This window comes from Dendrobates tinctorius, unplaced genomic scaffold, assembly GCF_039654945.1.
Source record: "Dendrobates tinctorius isolate UK_male_01 unplaced genomic scaffold, ASM3965494v1 ptg000237l, whole genome shotgun sequence".
Classification (NCBI taxonomy): Eukaryota; Metazoa; Chordata; class Amphibia; order Anura; family Dendrobatidae; genus Dendrobates; species Dendrobates tinctorius.
The window spans coordinates 1,808,227-1,830,656 of NW_027361904.1; the positions used below are offsets into that span (position 1 = coordinate 1,808,227).

Consider the following 22,430-nt stretch of genomic DNA (forward strand, 5'->3'; position numbering starts at 1 on the left):
CTTACTGCTATTTCAAACAGAGCTTCTTTTCCTTTACTTAGCTGTTGATCATCTAGAAGAATCCGATGCATTGGGTCTACATAAACAGCTGCCAAAAGAATGTTATTTTGTAATAGTAGCTCCTCTCTCCGTTTCATTGATGTAGCAATGCCACTTGCAATTAACCCTCCTCTTTGGGACAGGCGAAACATCAGGTTCTTCCACTCCTTTAAGAAAATACCTGGAGTTAAGTCCATGCTTCTAATTTTTTAGTCACTGTAAATGGGTGCTCTAGCAATTTTTCCAGCTCAGTCACCTGATTCCACTGACTTTCATTTAGCATCAGTTGAGGGTTAGCCATGTCTACAAGAAAGGTTTTCAGTTCAACCAAGCGCTGAATCATTAAGTAAGTACTGCCCCATCGTGTGGCTTGATCAATAATTGCCCCTTTTCCAGCACGTCTCTTCAAAATTGAGTCAACTTTAGGGGTTCTGGCAACAGTAGCCAATTTTCTCACCTTGCCAATCAGTGCAGCAGCATGTCCTTCTTGCAGACTGTCTCTTATAGCCAGCTGTAGCGTATGCACAACACAGCGCATGTGATGAATGAAAGAACATATTGACACAGTTTCAACAAGATCTTCTAAACTATCATGTTGCTGTTCATCTGAAGCAACTTCAGTTTGCTCCTCAGTTACAATACTGTGTTCCTCTATTTCAAACATTTCTGTGTCTGTGGACCCAGAATGTTCTTCTAGCTGCTGGTCACCATCATTACTCTCATTCATTAGCTTAATAGTACTTATCATATTTGAAGCATTGTCAGTTACGACAGAAAGAACTTGCTCTTTTTTAAGTTCATAGTCTTGCAGAACCTTTTCCACCAAGACCTGGAGAAACTCACTGGTGTGATGAGCTTTGGTGTCTTTTACTGCCAATGTCTTGGTAAGGCCTCTTTCACACTTCCGTTTTTTACAATCAGTCACAATCCGCCAGGTTTTGAAAAAAAACGGATCCTCAATTTTTTTTTTGAGGATCCGTTTTTTTCCCATTGACTTGCATTAATGGCGGATTGTGACGGATTGCTGTCCGTTGCATTCGTTTTTTGTGAGGATCCGCCAAAAGTTGCTGTCCGTCACCATCCTCAAAGATTTCAAAACGGAGCTTGTAACGTTTTTTTCTCTGGCGGATCCTCCAGACACTCATTTAACCCGAAATTCTTTCTGGGTGCCGGACAAAATAAAAAAAAAAAAAATTCTCTCTCTCTCTCCCCGGCCAGCGATTCCTTTAAATTTCTATCCTGCCCCATCCGTTCACATCAGTTGAGAACGGATGCGCTTGTCCGCCTTTTTGGCGGATTATAACTGATGCAAAAAACTGAAGTGTGAAAGAGGCCTAACTATTTCATTTTTGTCACAAACAAATCGGACATTGATGGCAAAATAGTTCACTCTGTGACGTGTGCAGGCATCCATTTTAAGAAACATAAAGCGTCCCTTGAGAGTTTTTTTAAGTTCTTCCTTTTGTTTAAAAGCTTCTTCGATTACTAATTTTCTAATACTCTCTCTCTCCAGAGAAACACCAAGCTTGCGGGCCATTTCCCCATTCAGACACATAAAAGCTGGTCGTGAAAATAATGAAATAGGCACACTATCCTTTACAACAAGCTCTATGATGTTTTTTAAATGTATCTATTGTCATTGTCACAGTAACTTTGTCACTGACAAAATATCTTGCAACTGATGGCTGCAAAGTTCTCTGCTCCTTTGTTTGGCTGGAAGAGCTGGGCACTGGTTCATTGGTTTGGATGCAGTCTTTCTCATCCACTGCTTTCAGTACTTCTGGATGAAAGCGCTGTAAATGTCTCTTTAGATTAGAAGCTCTGGTAGGAGCATTTTTATCTTTGCCTGAATATGCACTCATCTTGGCTTCACAGCATTTGTTTTCGTCTGGATCATTTGTCATACACTGACAGACATAATGTTTTCTATCTTGAGTGATGGTGAAATGTTCAAATACAGCTGATTTAATGTGATGCTTCTTTGACATTCTCAGGTTTTTAATTCTGCATTCACAATCCAAATGACAATTGTTTTTCCTAAAAACAATTGTACAAAATTATTGCCAGGTCGTACAACTGATATAGTGGTCAGTAATACTGTTATTATTCCTCATGTACTCACAGTTAACTGATGCAAAGTTTGTTGAAAGGATAATACTTCTTACAGTCTTCCTCTTCTGAGTAGCAGGCAGCTGTGAGATGCTTGGAAGACGCACACCTAGTATGATCTAGTCTAGAGGAGGAGCTTTACTACTAAGAATTTGCAACACATTTTCACTTTCAGTTTCATACATTGTAAGTAGGGGGGTTGGGGCAGCATGAGGTTAACCAAGTATAAGATTAGATAAGGGCAGTGGAGAACAGTGACACACAAGAAGTAAGAAATGTCTCTATCTCCAGCAGAACTGCTTATCACTGTTGTTCATAGTTTGATAGAACATATATATTTGAGTAACATTTATAAAATTCATATGAAAGTTCAATTATGAAATATTAATACATTTTTTTTTAAAGCTGGAGTCGGAGTCGGTACATTTCTACAGACTCCAACCAAAACTAACTCCGACTCCACGACTCCGACTCCACAGCCCTGTCCTCCACGATCTCTTATATTAAGCGGGTGACAGCGGGGAAGGATGACGAGGTGGAGCAACGACTGAGAGACGCAGAGGCAACATATATATCTAATCAAACCAGCGGGAACAGGAATGAGTGGTTGGCCGCCCAGAGGTTATATACTCAACACGTGGACTCTAAATCTAAGCGTTAACTATTCTTTACTCGTCAATCCTATTTCAAATTGAGGAACCAGACGGGCAAATTTTTGGCCTATCTGGTGCGCCAACATAGCACCTCTAATACGATATTGCAGATTCGCAGGGTGGACGGTACACTGGTGTCTTCGACTGAGGATATTCTTGGCTGTTTTCAGGATTACTACAGGTCACTATATGAATCTAAAAGTGACTCTGACACTTTGGGGTGTTTAGACTATTTGTCAGATGTATCATTCCCCACATTAGATTCAGAACAGCGAGCCCTTATGGACGCTGAGTTCACCGCAGAGGAGATAGATAAGGTTATGACAGATATGGCTTCTGGGAAGGCCCCTGGACCTGATGGGTTACCTATTGAACTATACAGGAAGTATAGGGATATATTGACGCCACTTTTGGTAAAGGTATTTCGGGAAATATGGGAAGGGAATTCTATGCCTGAGTCCTTTTATGGGGCTAATATCATAGTGCTTCGGAAGGAGGGGAAGGACCCTTTGGAATGTGGATCCTATCGTCCCATTACATTAGTGAATGTGGACTATAAAATTTTCACTAAGATTCTAGATACCAGGCTGAATTCCATTATATCGAATCTCATACATCCAGATCAAACGGGCTTTATGCCGGGCAAAAGTACTTCTATTAACATCAGAAGAGTCCAGTCAATAGTCCAATATAATTCCCTAATGCCAGACAACAGATGGGCATTGGCATCGTTAGATGCTGCCAAGGCTTTTGACTCTCTTGAATGGCCTTTCCTTTCCTCATGTTTGCAGAGGTATGGCTTTGGCAATCAATTTATAACATGGATCAAAATATTATACATGAAACCTAAGGCCAGTATTATAATAAATAATTCTATATCTGAGTCTTTCGCGTTGCATAGGGGAACCCGTCAGGGTTGCCCTCTTTCCCCGGCTCTCTTCGCACTTGCGATTGAGGCACTAGCAATACGCATAAGGTCCTTCCCTAATATCCGAGGTATAGATATAGCAGGCAGGATAGACACCATTGGCCTATATGCCGATGACATGGTAATATTCTTGAATGACGTGGAAGAAACGTTGCCGCAGGTGATATCCCTTATAGATAGATTCGGATAGATATAGATACTCAGGTTTACATATAAACTGGGAGAAGTCTGCTCTGTTACCCCTTTCCCATGCCCCAATTCCCCAGCTAGAGGATCTCTCCTCGCTGCCTATCGTATCTAGTTTTAAATATTTGGGCATCCACATCTCTAATAATAGTACGCTTGATCTACAACTTAATGTCCACCCGTTGCTGGACCTGGTTAAAGCTAAATTTGCGTCTTGGAGTAGGCTCCCACTATCTGTGGCTGGACGCATTAACCTGATTAAAATGATATTGCTCCCTAAACTTGGCTACTCGCTCAAGCACAGTGCGGTAGCGGTGCCCAAGTCCTTTTTTGTTAATCTTAACTCTCTGGTCACGTCCTTTATTTGGGGGAAAACTAGGCCCAAACTTAAATTGTCCACTTTACAAAGACCGAAGAAGGGAGGTGGGGCGGCGCTGCCAGATTTTTTCCTATACTACTTGGCTGGGCAGGCTAGGGCTTTAAATAAATGGATGCCGGGTAATTGCCTCCCTAACTCTGAAAGCCACCTGCTTCAAGCTGCATGAGCGGATTGACCATTGGGTTTCCTTGAGCTGGAGAAAACTAATGCTCCACGTCTGTTACCCCTGCTCCGGCTGGCACGATTAATATGGAGACAAATCAAGAAGGTAATAGGGTTTAAGGATGTTGTAGCTGAAATGCCCCTGTGGAGTAATAACTATTTTCCGGAGTTGCTGAATCACCCGTCCGCTGTTTTTTTGACCCAGTGTGGCGTCTCTTCAGTGGGAGACTTGTATGACCAGGGGACCTTAAAGTCTTTTGAACAGTTACAAGCCATACATGATATCCCGAGGTCTCAATTTTCTCGCTATCTGCAGCTGAGATCGGCTCTACAGTCACACATGAGGGATAGGGGTGTGGACCATACTATTTCATCGTTACCTCTAATAGGAATTCTTAATTCGCAGGGTCTCAGATCTTCCCTGTACACATATATGCTGTCAGTAGGGGCATAATCGGCCATAAACTATTAAGATGAGGTGGGAACGACTCATCCCTGATATGCAAGGAGAGGAGTGGGAGGAGATTCTGGGGTTTCCGACTGGAGTATCACCGTCTATCAATAACAGAATGATACAAATATAATAAATCAATCATATTTGACTCCCTTGAGACTTTTTAGGATGGGTCGGCTTCAATCGTCAGAGTGTATGCGATGTCGCCAGATGCTGATTTTATCCATATGGTGTGGCAATGTCCCACTATCCTACACTACTGGAAAGAGGTGACCACACTGCTGACATCCCTGGTGCAGGCCCCTGTCCTTCTAGAGCCATTGGTCTGCTTGTTTGGGGTGTGGGAGGAGGAGATCTGGGATCGCTATGCTGGGGTCTTCTTGCGCGAGACGCTGTTTATGGCACGGAAGGTGCTGGCACTGAGGTGGATGGGGGGCTCAGATCCTTCCCTTAGATTTTGGATTAAATTGGTGAATTCAATTGTCCCATATAAGCGCACGCTGTATCAAAATAGGGGATGCACGGGGAAATTTGGAAAGATCTGGGAGAGGTGGAATTCCTCTCACTTCACTTTGCAAGACTGAACATCACATGTGACATAATATGGTAGAGGAAACTAGACTGCGGAAATAGTGGATAGTAGCTGATGTAGTGGTAGTTGTAGTTTAGGAGTCTTAGTTAGTTTTTACGGTTGCATGACATGACAAGGTCTGTGAAATTAGAGTGAGATACATATGGGGAGATATATAAACAGTTATTCTTTGCATATGCTGGGAAGAAAATGTACACATTACCTTGTTTTATCTATAAGAGTGTGCAATCTCTTTGTATTATACTTTATTATGGACGGAGGCATGTATGCTTTGTAAAATGCCTGTTATTGTAAGTCATTGTGTATGATGTGCATTCTTTGTACACTGATGTTTAACCCCTTCACCCCCAAGGGTGGTTTGCACGTTCATGACCGGGCCAATTTTTACAATTCTGACCACTGTACCTTTATGAGGTCATAACTCTGGAATGCTTCCATGGATCCCGGTGATTCTGACTTTGTTTTCTCGTGACATATTGTACTTCATGATAGTGGTAAAATTTCATTCAAATAACGCAATTTTCCAACTTTGAATTTTTATGCCCTTAAATCACAGAGATACGGCACACAAAAAACTTGATAACTAACATTTCCCACATGTTTACTTTACATCAGCACAATTTTGGAACCAAAATTTTTTTTTGTTAGGAAGTTATAAGGGTTAAAAGTTGACCAGCAATTTCTCATTTTTACAACACCATTTTATTTTTAGGACCACATCACATTTGAAGCCACTTTGAGGGGTCTATATGATAGAAAATACCCAAAAGTGACACCATTCTAAAAACTGCACCCCTTAAGGTGCTCAAAACCACATTCAAGAAGTTTATTAACCCTTTAGGTGCGTCACAGGAATTTTTTTGAATATTTAAAAAAAAAAAAATGAACATCTAACTTTTTTTCATAAAAAAAATAATTCAGGTTCAATTTTTTTTATTTTACCAAGGGTAACAGGAGAAATTGGACTGCAAAAGTTATTGTGCAATTTGTCCTGAGTACGCTGATACCTGATATGTGGGGGGGGAACGACTGTTTCGGCGCCTGGCAGAGCTCAGAATGGAAGGAGCGCCGTTTGACTTTTTCAATGCAAAATTGGCTGGAATTCAGATTGGACGCCATGTCACGTTTGGAGAGTCCCTGATGTGCCTAAACAGTGGAAACCCCCCACAAATGACACCATTTTGGAAACTAGACCCCCCAAGGAACTTATCTAGATATGTGGTGAGAACTTTGAACCCACAAGGGCTTCACAGAAGTTTATAACATAAAGCCGTACAATTAAAAAATCATATTTTTTCCACAAAAATGATCTTTTCACCCTCAATTCTTATTTTTCCAAGGGTAACAGGACCCTAAAAGTTATTGTGCAATTTGTCCTGAGTACGCTGATACCCCACATGTGGGGGTAAACCACTATTTGGGCGCATTGCAGAGCTCGGAAGGGAAGCAGCGCCATTTGACGTTTTTGGCTGAAATTGAGATCGGATATCATGTCGCGTTTGGAAAACCCCTGATGTACCAAAACAGTGGAAACCCCCCACAAATGACACCATTTTGTAAACTAGACCCCCCAAGGAACTTATCTAGATGTGTGGTGAGCACTTTGAACCCCCCAGTGCTTCACAGAACTTTATAACGCCCGGGCGTGAAAATAAAAAATTTGTATTTTTTCCACAAACATGATCTTTTAGTCACCATTTTTTTATTTTCCCAAGGGTACCAGGAGAAATTGGACCTTAAAAGTTGTTGTCCAATTTGTCCTGAGTATGCTGATACCCCATATGTGGGAGAAAACTACTGTATGGGCACACGTCGGGGCTCGGAAGGGAAGTAGTGACGTTTTGGAATGCAGACTTTGATGGAATGGTCTGCGGGTGTCATGTGCGTTTGGAGAGCCCCTGATGTACCTAAACTATTGAAACTCCCCACAAGTGACCCCATTTTGGACACTAGACCCCCACGGAACTTATCTAGATGTGTGGTGAGCACTTTGAACCCCCAAGTGCTTCACAGAAGTTTATAACACTCGGACGTGAAAATAAAAAAATCATATTTTCCCACAAAAATGATATTTTTGCCCCCAATTTTTTATTTTCCTAAGGGTAACAGGAGAAATTGGACCCCAAAAACTGTTTTGCAATTTGTCCTGAGTAGGCTGATACCCTACATGTGGGGGTAAAACACTGTTTGGGCGCATGGCAGAGCTTGGAAGGGAAGGAGCACCATTTGACTTTTTCAACTCAGAATTGGCTGGAATTGAGATCAGACGCCATGTTGCATTTGGAGAGCCCCTGATGTGCCCAAACAGTGGAAACCCCCAATTCTAACTCCAACCCGAACCCCAACATGGCCCTAACCCTACCCTAACCCTACCCCAACACACCCCTAGCCCTAACCCTAATGGAAAAATGGAAATAAATACATTTTATTTTATTATTTTTCCCTAACTAAGGGGGTGATAACGGGGGGTTTGATTTACTATTTATGGCGGGTTTTATGTTTGGCAGCTGTCGCACGCTAAAAGACGCTTTTTATTGTAAAAATAGTTTTTGCATCACCACATATTGAGAGCTATAATTTTTCCGTATTTTGACCCACCGGGTCATGTGGGGTCTTATTTTTTGCGGGACGAGTTGACGTTTTTATTGGTACCATTTTCGGGCACGTTAAATTTTTTGATCGCTTTTTATTCCGATTTTTGGGACGCAGAATGAAGAAAAACCAGCGTTTCATGAATTTCTTTTGGGGGGGTGCGTTTACACCGTTCCGCGTGCGGTAAAATTGATAAAGCGGTTTTATTCTTCGGGTCAGTACGGTTACAGCGATACCTCATTTAGGTCGTTTTTTTATGTTTTTGTCGGTTTTATGCAATGAAAACTATTTTAAATAAAAAATAATTATTTTTGCATCGCTTTATTCTGCGAGCTATAACTTTTATTTTTTCGCTGATGATGCTGTATGGCAGCTCGTTTTTTGCGGGACAAGATGACATTTTCAGCGGTACCATGGATATTTATATGCGTCTTTTTGATCGCGCGTTATTACACTTTTTGTTTGGCAGTATGATAATAAATCATTATTTTTTGCTTCGTTTTTTATTTTTATTTTTTAAGGGGTTCGCTAAAGGGGTTAACTAATGGGACAGTTTTATAGGGCGGGTCGTTACGGACGCGGCGATACCTAATATGTGTACTTTGTTTTTTTGTTTTTTTATTATTTCCAAAAAATGGATTTATTGGGGGAATATTTTTTTTTTTCTAATTTATTTGGCGATTTTTTTTAAAATTATTTTTACACTTTTTTTTATTTTTTTTTTTACTTTATTGAATAGTCCCAGGTGGGACATCACTGTCCTGTGACAGATCGCTGATCTGTCAGATCACTGTGACAGATCAGCGATCTGACACAGGCACTGCAGAAGGCTTCCTCATGCCTGTGCTTTGCAGGCACTGAGGAAGCCAGCTTCGTCAGGCCCCCGAAGGCCCCCATCGCCATCTTGGATTCGGGGGCCTGGAGGAAAGGAGACCCCCGCAGCAGCGCTGCACATTGCGCTGCCGTGGGGGGCTCAGGGAAGCACGGAGGGAGCCCCCTCCCTGCCGATGCTTCCCTTTAACTCCCGGTACACCGCGATCATGTTTGATCGCGGTGTGCAAGGGGTTAACGTGTCGGGGGCGGTCCGTGACTGGCCCTGACACATTGTGCCGGGTGTCAGCGGCGCTCACCACGTGGGCGCCGCTGATCGCGCCCGACGTACTATCCCGTCCATGGGCATAGGGGCCCAGGCCCCATGGACGGGATATACAGTCGGATGTCGGGAAGGGGTTAATAAACGAATTTAAAAAAAATGCATCTTACAGTCTGTTTTAACGGTAGTTCACCTGGGGGTGTCTGGGTGGAGCAGGATCACAGAAGTCAAGGTAGATGCTTTAGAAGTCATCATTAGTCATTTAGGACAACATTGGATCATTCAGAGATCCACAATGAACTTCTGGAGTGAGTTTGCTGCACTGAAAGTAAAGGGGACGAATAATATTGCACGCCCCACTTTTCAGTTTTTGAATTTCCACAAAAATCAACTTCACAATTGTGTCCCACTTGTTGTTGATTCTTCACCAAAAATTTACATTTGGTATCTTTATGTTTGAAGCATGATATGTGGGGAAAAGGTTGAAAAGTTCCAGGGAGCCGAATACTTTCGCAAGGCACTGTACATGTAGTGCAACTACGCGCTTACATAGAGGCTTCTCTTGGTGCATGGGTTTTCACCCCTCCCTTCTATTTCCTGCTAATCAGAGCTCTGCGGTGACTGATATCATCTGGTAGTGAAGGGCGAAAGTGCACACCCCAAGAGAAGACTCTGAAGAAATGCCCAGTTGCACTACAAGCAGAAATTACACACTAATATCTTATTCATCCCATAACCCTAAACAGTTATTCAACACTTTTGACTGCCTCCTCAGCCCACCAGTGCCTCTTACAACCTCCCTCATCTTTGCAGAAGACTTGGCTGCATATTTTTAAAACAAGATCAACCAAATCAGGCAACCACCAGAGTGCCTCCATATAACAGACCAATGCCCTTCACACATAACCTTCTTCCCTACCATCACTGAAGGGGAGCTTACGCATCCTCTCTCCAAATCGCACCTCCCCACTTGTGCACTTGACCAGAATCCATCTACCTCCTTCCCCAACCTCATCACCACCCTACTTATCTCATCCCTAAGCTATCTCTTCATCCTATTAACGTCTGGTACCTTCCCGTCTGCTTTCAAATATGCCACAATCACAAATCCTGAAGACAACATCCCGCGGCCCAATCTCTACATTCCGCTATCTTCACATATCGCTGCTGTTGTGCAACTCCAAACATCTCGAACAGCATTTCCATAATGAACTTTCCTCCCACCTCTCAACTTCCTCTTTGACAATCTACAATTCGGCTTCTGTCTCCACCACTCCACTGAAACTGCCCTGACCAAAATTACTAATGACTTATTTACAGCCAAAGCTAACAGACAATTTTCTATACTCCTCCCTCTAGACCTGTCCTCTGCCTTTGACACAGTCAGCCACTCCCTCCTACTACAGATTTTCTCTTAACTTGGTATCAAAAGACCTTGCCCTCTCCTGTGTCACCTCATTGGAGGTGGGCGGACACCTGGATGTTCAGGTACGGTGGTTTGGCCGAACAGTTACAAAAAGTTCAGGCTCGGGTACCAGAACAGTACCCGGACCCCATTCACTTGAATGGGGGGCCCAAACATCCAGTGTTTGCCAAGCTGTCATGTGCACGACAGCGCGGCAAACACCGCTTCTGCTCGGCAGTGAAATCGTCCCCGCCGGTTAGAGAGCCACGGTTCCCACGCGGTAAAAAACGGCGTGGGTTCCCCTGTATTTTTGCAAACCAGCCAGGCTAAACTCACAGCTGGGGGCTACAACCCTCAGCTTCAGCAAGGCTGGTTATGAATAATACAGGGGTCCCCACGCTGTTTTTTTTATTATTTAAATAAATAATGTAAAAAACGGCATGGGTTCTCCTTAGTGTTGAGCGATACCGTTCGATACCCAAAAATATCGTATCGGATGGTATCGCCCGATACGAAAAAAATATCGGGTATCGCCGATTCCTATACCGGAAGTCCCATTCAAGTCAATGGGACTTCCGGTATCGGAATTAAAAAAAAAAAAGGCCTTTATTTCCTTGTTGGCTAATTCTACATAATTGAAAACAAATAAGAATCATGTAGAATGTATTGTGGGAGGTGGAGGAGACATTAAAGGCATAGTGGTTTATTCAAATCACATGGCATAGCATTAATTCCAATTTTTTTTTTCAAGACGTTCGGAGTTAAAAAGATATTGACTATGTTAACCTTTTTTATATTTAGTCAGATATGTATGTTTCGCAACTTCCATGCTCTTCACCTTCTTTTGTACTTCTCCCACACTTTCTCCTTCATGATCCGCAGCAGTAGCATTTTTTTCATCAACTTTTTCTTCACCTTATTCATCTTCGTCTTCATCTTCTTCCCATTAATTTTTTTTTTCCATTCTTCATATTCTTCTTATTCAGCTATTATTAATTTTCATATGCTATTTCTTCATCTTCTTCCTATTCTTCTTTTTCTTCATTTTCTTATGGTGACAGGCATTCCTGTAGTACTTATCTATAAAAGTTATAAGATTACACCTTACGTTCTGCCTGTCACAAAAGATTTACAACAGGATTTGTCCGCGTTCAGTTTGGCCTGCAGCAGCAGGCATTTTCCAGGGGCACCACGAGGAGGAACGGACTCACCCCCATTTACTGCTTAGTCTTCTTCTGCTTATAATTTTGATTTCTTCTATGCTGATTTTTTTGTCTTATGCTTAATGTTCTTCTGCAATCTGTTCTTCTGCTTTTGCTTCTTCTGCTTCTTGTTCTTCTGTCTTTTGTTCTGTATCTTGGTGGTTGTCTTCATGTTCTTTGTCCTCTTGGTCTTATTATTTAGGGTCAAATTTCTGATCTTCTTTGGTGTGGTCTTCAGGGTCGTCATCATCAGGGTCATCGTCATGGAGATCAATAAGGATTACCAAAAACAATTTCAAAAAGCCTGATCTTGGAAATGTAGCAGAAGGTACAAGAAGGCTGAGAAACTGGCGAGAACCAGCAGACAGTGCTGGCACCCGGATGGGTAGCAGAAGGAACAAGAGCCAATGGCACTACCGAGGACCAACTGACGGTGCTGGACCACGGTTACTAAGCAGAAGGTACCTGTGCTAAAAAGCACTACCAAGGACCAGCTGACGGTGCTGGACCTCGGATACCGAGATGGAGGCACCTAGGCCAAAGGCTGTGGCGAGAACCAGCAGACAGTGCTGGCACCTGGATGGGTAGCAGAAGGAACAAGAGCCAATGGCACTACCGAGGACCAACTGACGGTGCTGGACCACGGTTACTAAGCAGAAGGTTCCTGTGCTAAAAAGCACTACCAAGGACCAGCTGACGGTGCTTGACCTCGGATACCGAGATGGAGGCACCTAGGCCAAAGGCTGTGGCGAGAACCAGCAGACAGTGCTGGCACCCGGATGGGTAGCAGAAGGAACAAAAGCCAATGGCACTACCGAGGACCAACTGACGGTGCTGGACCACGGTTACTAAGCAGAAGGTACCTGTGCTAAAAAGCACTACCAAGGACCAGCTGACGGTGCTGGACCTCGGATACCGAGATGGAGGCACCTAGGCCAAAGGCTCTGGCGAGAACCAGCAGACAGTGCTGCAACCCGGGTGGGTAGCAGAAGGTACCCATTCAAAGCAAAGTAGCCAGGCCGCAAGCCGGCCGCAGTTACCGAAACCCACAGTCCTACAGGGGGTCCATGTCCCATTGGCACTACGGATCCAGCCTTCAGTGCCAGTTCCCTCAGCCCACATAGGAGTCACCTAAACTGCAGGCACCGTAGAGTCGGCTAACCCGGCCGCAAGACGACAGGACAACGGATTGGTGGCATAGTGACCTTGACACTACCCGGAAACAGCAGGCATGCTGGAACCAGGCTGGGCAACAGGGAGTCCCCGTGCCAAAGACACTGCCAAGAACCAGCTGACGGTGCTGGAACCCGGGTGGGTAGCAGAAGGTACCCATTGAAAGCAAAGTAGCCAGGCCGCAAGCCGGCCGCAGTTACCGAAACCCACAGTCCTACAGGGGGTCCATGTCCCATTGGCACTACGGATCCAGCCTTCAGTGCCAGTTCCCGCAGCCCACATAGGAGTCACCTAAACTGCAGGCACCGTAGAGTCGGCTAACCCGGCCGCAAGACGACAGGACAACGGATTGGTGGCATAGTGACCTTGACACTACCCGGAAACAGCAGGCGTGCTGGAACCAGGCTGGGCAACAGGGAGTCCCCGTGCCAAAGACACTGCCGAGCACCAACTGGCGTTGTTGGAGCCCAGGGACAATCATGGTGTAGGCCGAGGCCTACTTGGTGGTAGTTTTAGATTGTTTGTAGGCTACAACAGACTGTCAACGTGCTCCAATTAGGCATCTGTCTCCACTCTGTTTCCAGGATTTCACGTGACTACCAACACCGCCAGTTTATGCGTACAGTAGCCGTCTGCCCAATCCACACGTGTTCCTGTGTTACTGGGATTCTGTAATGTCAGCAGATCCCCTGATGTGTGTCTGCCACTGTCTCCTGCTCTGTCCACATTCCCACCGCTTGCAGTGGGAAGGTGGCGGACACACATTGGGGGATCTGCTGACGTAACAGAACCCCAGTAACACAGGAACACGTGTGGAATGCGTGGACGGCAACTGTGTGCAGGAACTGGCGGTGTTGGAGGTCAGGGGAAATACTAGAGACAGAGTGGAGACAGAGGCCAAATCAGAGAATGTTTAAATCTGAAGTAGCTAAAATTTGGAGGCAGCAGCAGTTTGCCCGCCACACAGCAGGGGATCAGCTGACGTTACCGAACCCCACTTTCACATGAACGAGTGTGTTTTTCTGTGTGGACAGCACTTCCGAGCACCAACTGGCGTTGTCGGAGCCCAGGGAAAATCAGGTAGTACGCCGAGGCCTACTTGGTGGCAGTTTGCAATTGTTTCTAGACTACTACTAACTGTCAACGTACTCCAATTAGGCCTCTGTCTTCACTCTGTTTCGAGTATTTCCGCTGGCTTCCAACCACGCCAGTTGCTGCTCTGAAATGCCGTCTGCACAACCCACACTTGTTCCTGTGTTACTGGGGTTCTGTAACAGCAGCTTCTCCCTAGAGGTGAGTCAGGCAATGTCTCCTGCTCTGTCCACATTTCCACTACAAGTAGTGGGAATGTAGACAAAGCAGGAGACATTGCCGTGCTCAACTCTGGAGATGAGCAGATGTTACAGGATCCAGGTACCACAGGAACAAGTGTGGATTGTGCAGACGGCACTTGAGAGCAGAAACAGGCGGTGTTGTAGACCGGAGGAAATACTCAAAACAGAGTGGAGACAGAGGGCAAATCAGAGAACATATTAAATCAGAGGTAGTCAGAAGTTGTAGGCAGCAGGAGAGTTTGCCGTACACACAGCAGGGGATCAGCTGACGTTACCGAACCCCACTTACACATGAGCGAGTGTTTTGTCTGTGCGGACAGCACTTCTGAGCAACAACGGGCGTTGCTGTAGCCCAGGAAATAAAGTTCAGGTCATAGAAACATGAACACAACAGGAGACCTGGATCCTGTTGCCAGCCAATTATTTATTCTGGAAGAGGACTGGCAAATTCAGGTGAGATCCAGGCCTTGTTCATTTTCACAAAAGTAAGCCAGTCAACATTATCGGCGGATAGTCGCGTGCGACGGTCTGTTACCACACCACCTGCAGCACTAAAGACACGTTCCGATAATACACTGGCAGCAGGGCAAGCCAGCACCTCCAATGCATACTGGCTAAGCTCTGGCCATGTATCCAGCTTAGAGACCCAATACTTGAACGGGGAAGAGCCGTCTGGGAGAACACTAACAGGGCACGACAAGTAGTCTGTCACCATCTGACGGAAACGTTGCCTCCTGCTGACTGGAGCCGTCTGTGATGGTGTAGCCGTTTGTGGCGGTCCCACAAAACTTTTCCACATTTGGGCCATACTGGCCTTGCCTTGTCCTGCGGCACTGCCTCTGCTACCTCTTTGTGCAAAGCTTCCTCCACTGCCTCTACCCACATGGCTGCTTTGAAAAGCACTACCAGCAACACTTATGGGGGGAATGGAGAACATGATGGCCTGCACAAGTGTTTCTTGGTACTCCCGCATTTTTCGCTCCCGGTTCAACTGTGGTATGAGGCTTTGTAAGTTGTCCCGGTAGCGAGGATCTAGGAGGGTGTACACCCAATAATCAGCCGTGTGGAGAATGTTGGCGATGCGGCGGTCATTTAACAAGCACTGCAGCATGAAATCAACCATGTGCTGCAGACTGCCAACTGGACCGGAAACGCTGTCCCCAGCTTGAGGCAGCATCTCTGCCTGCTCAGCATCACCCCACCCTCGCTGTACACACTGACTACTAGAGCCTTGTGTACCTCCCTCCTCTGGAGAGATGTGTTCCTCCTCCTCCATTGACTCCTCGTCATCCTCCTCACTAAGTGTCCCCTGCCTGGGCCTTTGTGTGGAAGCACGTTGCGCAGACTTGCCAGAAGCAGATGGCACTTCTGACTGCTCATCCTCGACCTCTTCAAAAACCTCCTCACTTAGTGCTTGTAAGGTTTTTTGAAGCAGACAGATGAGGGGGACAGTCATGCTGATTAGTGCATCATCTGCACTGGCCATCCGCGTGGAGTCATCGAAGGCACGCAAAACTTGGCAGATGTCCCTCATAGTGGCCCACTCAGTGGTGGTGAAGTGTGTCCGGCGCACAGTGCGACTTGTTTGCGCCTGATGCAGCTGGTACTCCATTACTGCTGCCTGCTGCTCACACAACCGCTCCAACATATGTAACGTTGAATTCCACCTGGTGGGGAGGTCACATATGATGCGATGTTCTGGCAGGCGGAATCGGCGTTGCAGAGATGCAATGCGCGATCTTGCCATGCTGGAACGCCGCAAGTGAGCACACTCTAGGCAAACCTTGTGCAGCAGTGCATCAAGATCCGGATAGTCCCTCAGAAAGCTCTGCACGACCAAATTGAGCACGTGTGCCAGACATGGTATGTGAGTGAGGTTGCCTAGGCCCAGAGCTGCCACTAGATTTCGGCCATTGTCACTCACTACCAAACCTGGCTGGAGATTCGCTGGCACAAACCACACATCGCTCTCCTGCTTGATGGCATTCCAGAGCTCCTGTGCTGTGTGGCTCCGATTCCCCAAAGAAATTAATTTAAGGACGGCCTGTTGACGTTTGGCCACACCTGTGCTCATATCTGGCCTAACAGGCTCACGCAGTGCTGATTCCGAGGAACTAGAGTAGGAGGAGGACTCAATATGTACAGACTGCATTCCTGCAATCCTTGGAGTTGGCAGAATACGTACAGAGCCACTCTCCAGATCTGTACCCGGCTCCACAACATTGACCCAATGGGCAGTGAGGGAAAGGTATCGTCCCTGTCCATGGCTACTGGTCCACGCATCGGTGGTCAGGTGGACCTTGCTACTGACGGCATTTAGTAGCGCATTTTTAATTTTTCCCTCCACATGCTTTTGCAGGGCAGGGACAGCTTGCCTGCTGAAATAAAAGCGGCTGGGCACATTGTATTGTGGAACTGCCAATGACAAAGTTCCGGAAGGTGTCAGTCTCCACCAGCCTGAATGACAGCATCTCAAGGGCCAGTAGTTTGGCAATGCCGGCATTCAGAGCCAGTGCTCGGGGATGGTTTGCCGAGTATGGCCGCTTTTTCTCCCATGCCTGTGCTACCGATTGCTGGTGAGTGGCCTGGGAGTGTGCTGATGACTGCGAACGTGGTTCAGTGGGTGGAATTTCACTGGGTTTCTGGACAACAGTGGCAGTGGTTCTTCCATGGCATTCCAGTGAGGAAGCCGAACCAGCTGTGTGTGAGCTGGAGGAAGAGGCCCCAACACGAGCTGAAGAGGTGGTAGGTGGTGCTGAAGGTTGGCCTACATCTTCAGTATGTCTGTGTAACTCCACCTCGTGCTTGGTACGCACATGTTTCCACATATTTGTGGTATTGAGGTTGCTCACATTTTTCCCTCGTTTCAGTTTCTGATGACACAGCTTGCATTTGACAAAGCAAATGTCATCTGCAACTGTGTCAAAAAAAGACCATGCACTGCAAGTCCTGGGAGCGCCCGTTTTGTGTTTTGGAAGAGGATTGCTCCTCACGGGTGCCAAAGTGGAGGCTACAGGAAACCAAGTCTGCCCCCGCCCTCTCCCTCCTCTTTTGGGCGTTCGGGGAATCTCTTCCTCAGAGCTGCTCCCACCATCTTCCTGTGGCTGACGCCATGATGGGTCAAGGACCTCATCATCTCCACTCCCCTCTTCAAGCACCGGCTGGTCCTGGGTTGTCTCGCCAGCACCGTATGCACCAGAAATTGGCAACTGAGTCTCATCATCATCTGATGCATACTGAGGTGTGCTGACCATAGGCACTGGCCCACCCGCCTCTTCAGATTCAGAGGGACAAAGCAGTTGCACATCACTGCATACTCCCTCTTCTTCACGCTCTAGAATGCTGCTTGGCTGGCCACCTCTTTCCAAGCCAACAGATTCTGAGAACAGAAGTAAAGATTGAGATGGCTCCTGTCCAGGGCTCTCAGACTGCCTGGGCAATTTGGCAGGTGGTGAAGAGACAGATGGTTGCTCTTCAGTGCTCTGGCCTTGGGAGGATGCTGAAGTCATTGAAGTGGATGCGTTAGCTGCCATCCATCCGACAACGGCTTCAATTTGTTCGTCACACAGCAGTGGGGTACGGCGAGGTCCTACAAAGCTGAGCATTAAGGACTGTTGCCTGGTAAAAGTGGGGGATGCCGGGTCACTGGTGGCCGCAGCAGACACCGAATCCCCCCGTCCTCTCCCTGCTGAATCCCCCCGTCCTCTCCCTGCTGAAACTCCACGGCCACGTGCCTTACTCCCTGCCTTCTTCATCTTGGTAGACTGATAAAGATAGGCAGAAAAGTAAAAAAGGGGTGGCTTAGTGTTCTTATTCCTGAACACCTGCTAACCAGTATAAGAAACACTAATTTGGCTAAGAGTGTGTGTACTACACTTTAATATGATCTAATGTGGCCTAGACAACTGTAAAGTGGAGTGTTTGGTGAACTTTATTTCCTTTTTTTTGGGTGGGGGGAAAGGAAAGGATGTGACCAAAGTTTGAAAGCTATAGTATCACAAACTTTTTGGAGCGATTACAATGCAGGAAGCTAACCTACAATGCAATTGATGAGGCTCCAAAAAATAGGGTGATACTAGCCTGGCTGGCCCTGAAGGGCACAAGCCAGCAAAAAGGCTCCTCTATCTAATCCTATATAGTGTTTGCAACCAACCAATGACAATGGATGCGGTTGGAAGCACACTAATATAGGAGCAAAAATCTGGCTAAATTAGCTGCAAAAAAAGGACTATGTATGAGGCAGTGACGCACGCTGAGCGGACTACAGCTATCGGTGGCTGTAGAACACACTGCAACGAGAGCTGCACTCACACACAGAGACCTATCAGACAGCCAAAAACAGTGCAGAGAAATGGGCTATAGCACTGAAAGGCTGCTGAAAGGCTCCGCTGTCCACTCCTTTAGTGTTTGCAACCAACGTATATGGATACGTATGGAAGCACACTATACAGGAGGGAAAAAAAGCAACAATAAAAGAAAAATGTGTATGAGGCAGAGACACACGCTGGGCGGCCTACAAGCAGACGTGCCTGCAGGACACACTACACAGCGTGGGTCTGCACTCACACAGCACTTGCAGACAGCTGTGAAAACAGCGCTGCTAGGGAAAAGCAAGCTACAGTGGTGGTTTATGTAGCCTGGGTTAAGCACTATATGTTTTGTGGAATCGCTATTTCTAACTGTCCCTCACAGTCTTCAACAGCAGCCTGTCCCTAACTGAATTCACAGCAGAGTGACCAGAAATGGCGGCTGCAGCGCTTTTTATAGTGCATCATGACATCATTTCAGCAGCCAATCACAGCCATACCAGTAGTTAACATGCCTACATGCCTAACAGGATGTGCCCACACTTCTGAGGATCCCCATTGGCTGAATCAAATCGAGCGGGCTCCTAGCATTATGGGAACTTCCGATTCCGGTATTCGATATGAAAAAAGTATCGGAACTAAGTATCGGAATTCCGATACAGCTAATATCGGCCGATACCTGATACTTGCGGTATCGGAATGCTCAACACTAGTTCTCCTACATTTTGACAACCAATCTTGCTAAAGCAGAAAACTGGGGGCTGGTGTTCTCAGGCTCCTAGGAGGTCATGGATATTGCCCCCCAGCCTAAAAATAGCAGAACGCAGCTGCCCAGAAAAGGCACATCTATTAGATGACATCACGCCAAACACCCGGTGCTCAGGCAGCCGAACCCTAAGGCTGTGTGCACACGCTGCGGATTAGGTGCGGATTCATCCGCGCGGAATTTGTAAAATCCGCAGGTGAAACCGCAGGTCAAAAGACCTGCGGTTTTACCTGCGGATTGCTCTGCGGTTTGGCCCTGCGGTTTTTCATCTCCTCAATGGAGGAGATGGCAAACCGCAGGGGAATCCGCAGAAAGAATTGACATGTCAATTCTTTCTGCGGATTGAAAACCGCAGATAATCCGCGCGGAAAATTCCGCACCGTCTGCACTGCGGTTTTTGATTCCCATAGGGAATCATTGTACTGTACACCGCAGCAAAAACTGCTGCGGGTCCGCAGCGGCCAAAACCGCTGCGGAACCGCAGCAAAATCCGCAGCGTGTGCACACAGCCTTACAGTAACACGGACTTCCTGGTGAAGTCAGTGTTCGGTGTCCATGCCCGAACAGTAGGTGTTCGATGCGGACACCGAACTTGACAGTTCGGGTTAGCCCATCTCTACTCCTGATACCTCACTAACCGCATTTAACATCTCCCATTCTACACTACTGACCTCTCTGCTGGTGTTTCGTAAAAGCTCTTTCCTGGGACCCCTACTCTCTTCCATCTATACCTTTGGCCAGGGACAACTAAAAGTCCAATGGGTTCCAGTACCACCTACATGCTGACGACACTCAGATCTACCTCTCTGGCCCAGATGTCACCTCTCAACTGTCCATAATCCCAGAGTGTCTATCAGTCATATCCTCCTCCTTCTCCTCTTGCTTGAAAAAAACCCCACATGCGTCGTTTTGACCTGCGCTGAACGCAACGTATTGGAATTTGTTGCGCTCGCCGCACCGACAAAACGAAGCATGCAGAGGCATCTACATACATCAGCATGGCCTGCATACCCAATGCTAAAGATAGGGTACGCAGGCCGCATGCTGACAGAGGCGGAGCTGAATGGAGGAGGCGCGGCAGTGGGCGGAGCTTCACAGAGCTAAGTCCGCAGCTCCTCCATACGCTAGTGTGAAACTGCCTCACCCTCCTTTTCACCCATTAAAATTTTGTGTTTGTCAAAGTCCGATCAAAGTATAAAATTAATGATTCCAATTAGTAAATGGTGTAACGAGAAAAAAAAATCAAAAACTCAGAATTGTCTTTTTTTTTTTTTGCTGCTGGAACAACAAGAAAATGTCAGAACGTGCGATGAAAACATCGTGTCTGCGCCGAAGAGATATCAATAAAAACATCGACTCAGGATGGAAAACAGAAACCGCCACAGCCTCAAATCCTGAACACTGAAAACATTACAGCACCTGGAAAATGGTGACATAAGCGACAGTGAAGAGCGTGCTCGGATACAGCGGTGTTATCAGGCCGGGGGCTCGGATACAGCGGTGTTATCAGGCCGGGGGCTCGGATACAGCGGTGTTATCAGGCCGGGGGCTCGGATACAGCGGTGTTATCAGGCCGGGGGCTCGGATACAGCGGTGTTATCAGGCCGGGGGCTCGGATACAGCGGTGTTATCAGGCCGGGGCTCGGATACAGCGGTGTTATCAGGCCGGGGCTCGGATACAGCGGTGTTATCAGGCCGGGGGCTCGGATACAGCGGTGTTATCAGGCCGGGGCTCGGATACAGCGGTGTTATCAGGCCGGGGCTCGGATACAGTGGTGTTATCAGGCCGGGGGCTCGGATACAGCGGTGTTATCAGGCCGGGGGCTCGGATACAGCGGTGTTATCAGGCTGGGGCTCGGATACAGCGGTGTTATCAGGCTGGGGCTCGGATACAGCGGTGTTATCAGGCCGGGGCTCGGATACAGCGGTGTTATCAGGCCGGGGGCTCGGATACAGCGGTGTTATCAGGCCGGGGGCTCGGATACAGCGGTGTTATCAGGCCGGGGGCTCGGATACAGCGGTGTTATCAGGCCGGGGCTCGGATACAGCGGTGTTATCAGGCCGGGGCTCGGATACAGCGGTGTTATCAGGCCGGGGCTCGGATACAGCGGTGTTATCAGGCCGGGGGCTCGGATACAGCGGTGTTATCAGGCCGGGGCTCGGATACAGCGGTGTTATCAGGCCGGGGCTCGGATACAGCGGTGTTATCAGGCCGGGGCTCGGATACAGCGGTGTTATCAGGCCGGGGGCTCGGATACAGCGGTGTTATCAGGCCGGGGCTCGGATACAGAGGTGTTATCAGGCCGGGGCTCGGATACAGCGGTGTTATCAGGCCGGGGCTCGGATACAGCGGTGTTATCAGGCCGGGGCTCGGATACAGCGGTGTTATCAGGCCGGGGGCTCGGATACAGCGGTGTTATCAGGCCGGGGCTCGGATACAGCGGTGTTATCAGGCTGGGGCTCGGATACAGCGGTGTTATCAGGCCGGGGCTCGGATACAGCAGTGTTATCAGGCCGGGGCTCGGATACAGTGGTGTTATCAGGCCGGGGCTCGGATACAGCGGTGTTATCAGGCCGGGGGCTCGGATACAGCGGTGTTATCAGGTCGCGGTCACTCATCACCAGAGAAAAACCACAACTCATTCTGTGAGGAAAATCTTCATCTTCTTTCACCTCAAAACCGGTCCGGTCCTAAAGGGGTTAATAATCCCCATAATCCCGGGTACACAGCGCACACCTACCTCCTCCTTCTGCAGAGCTCAGTGCGGACAGGACCTGTGTGACGTCACTGTCATGTGATCAGTCACATGGGGAGGGGGAGGAGTCTGGTCATCCGGGTCTCCATTATATTGTTATAACTTTCTCCACGACTTGGTCTTTAACCCCTTCTTCCCCTCCCGGTGATCTTCTTTAACCCCTTCTTCCCCTCCCGGTGATTTTCCGTCCCTTCCTCTCCTCCTTCTTCCCGCAGCCTCTTCTCTTTCTGGCCATGCAGCCGGGTGAGGCTCGGTGGTGCGGGGAGAGTTCTCCTAGTGATGACGCGGGTTATTTTACCT

At 47.2% G+C, this 22,430-nt stretch overlaps 2 protein-coding genes across 2 annotated transcripts in view; one reads left to right on the forward strand and one right to left on the reverse strand.

The window, feature by feature from the left end:
• LOC141060480 (uncharacterized) overlaps nucleotides 1–22,202 on the reverse strand; it is a 61,522-nt gene extending 39,320 nt beyond the window's left edge. The window contains 1 exon segment of the mRNA XM_073556743.1: nucleotides 22,116–22,202. The gene's annotated coding sequence lies outside the window, so the exon portion shown is untranslated.
• Nucleotides 1–22,430, forward strand: part of LOC141060494 (uncharacterized) — a 561,818-nt gene that overhangs the window by 256,366 nt on the left and 283,022 nt on the right. The window lies entirely within an intron of this gene.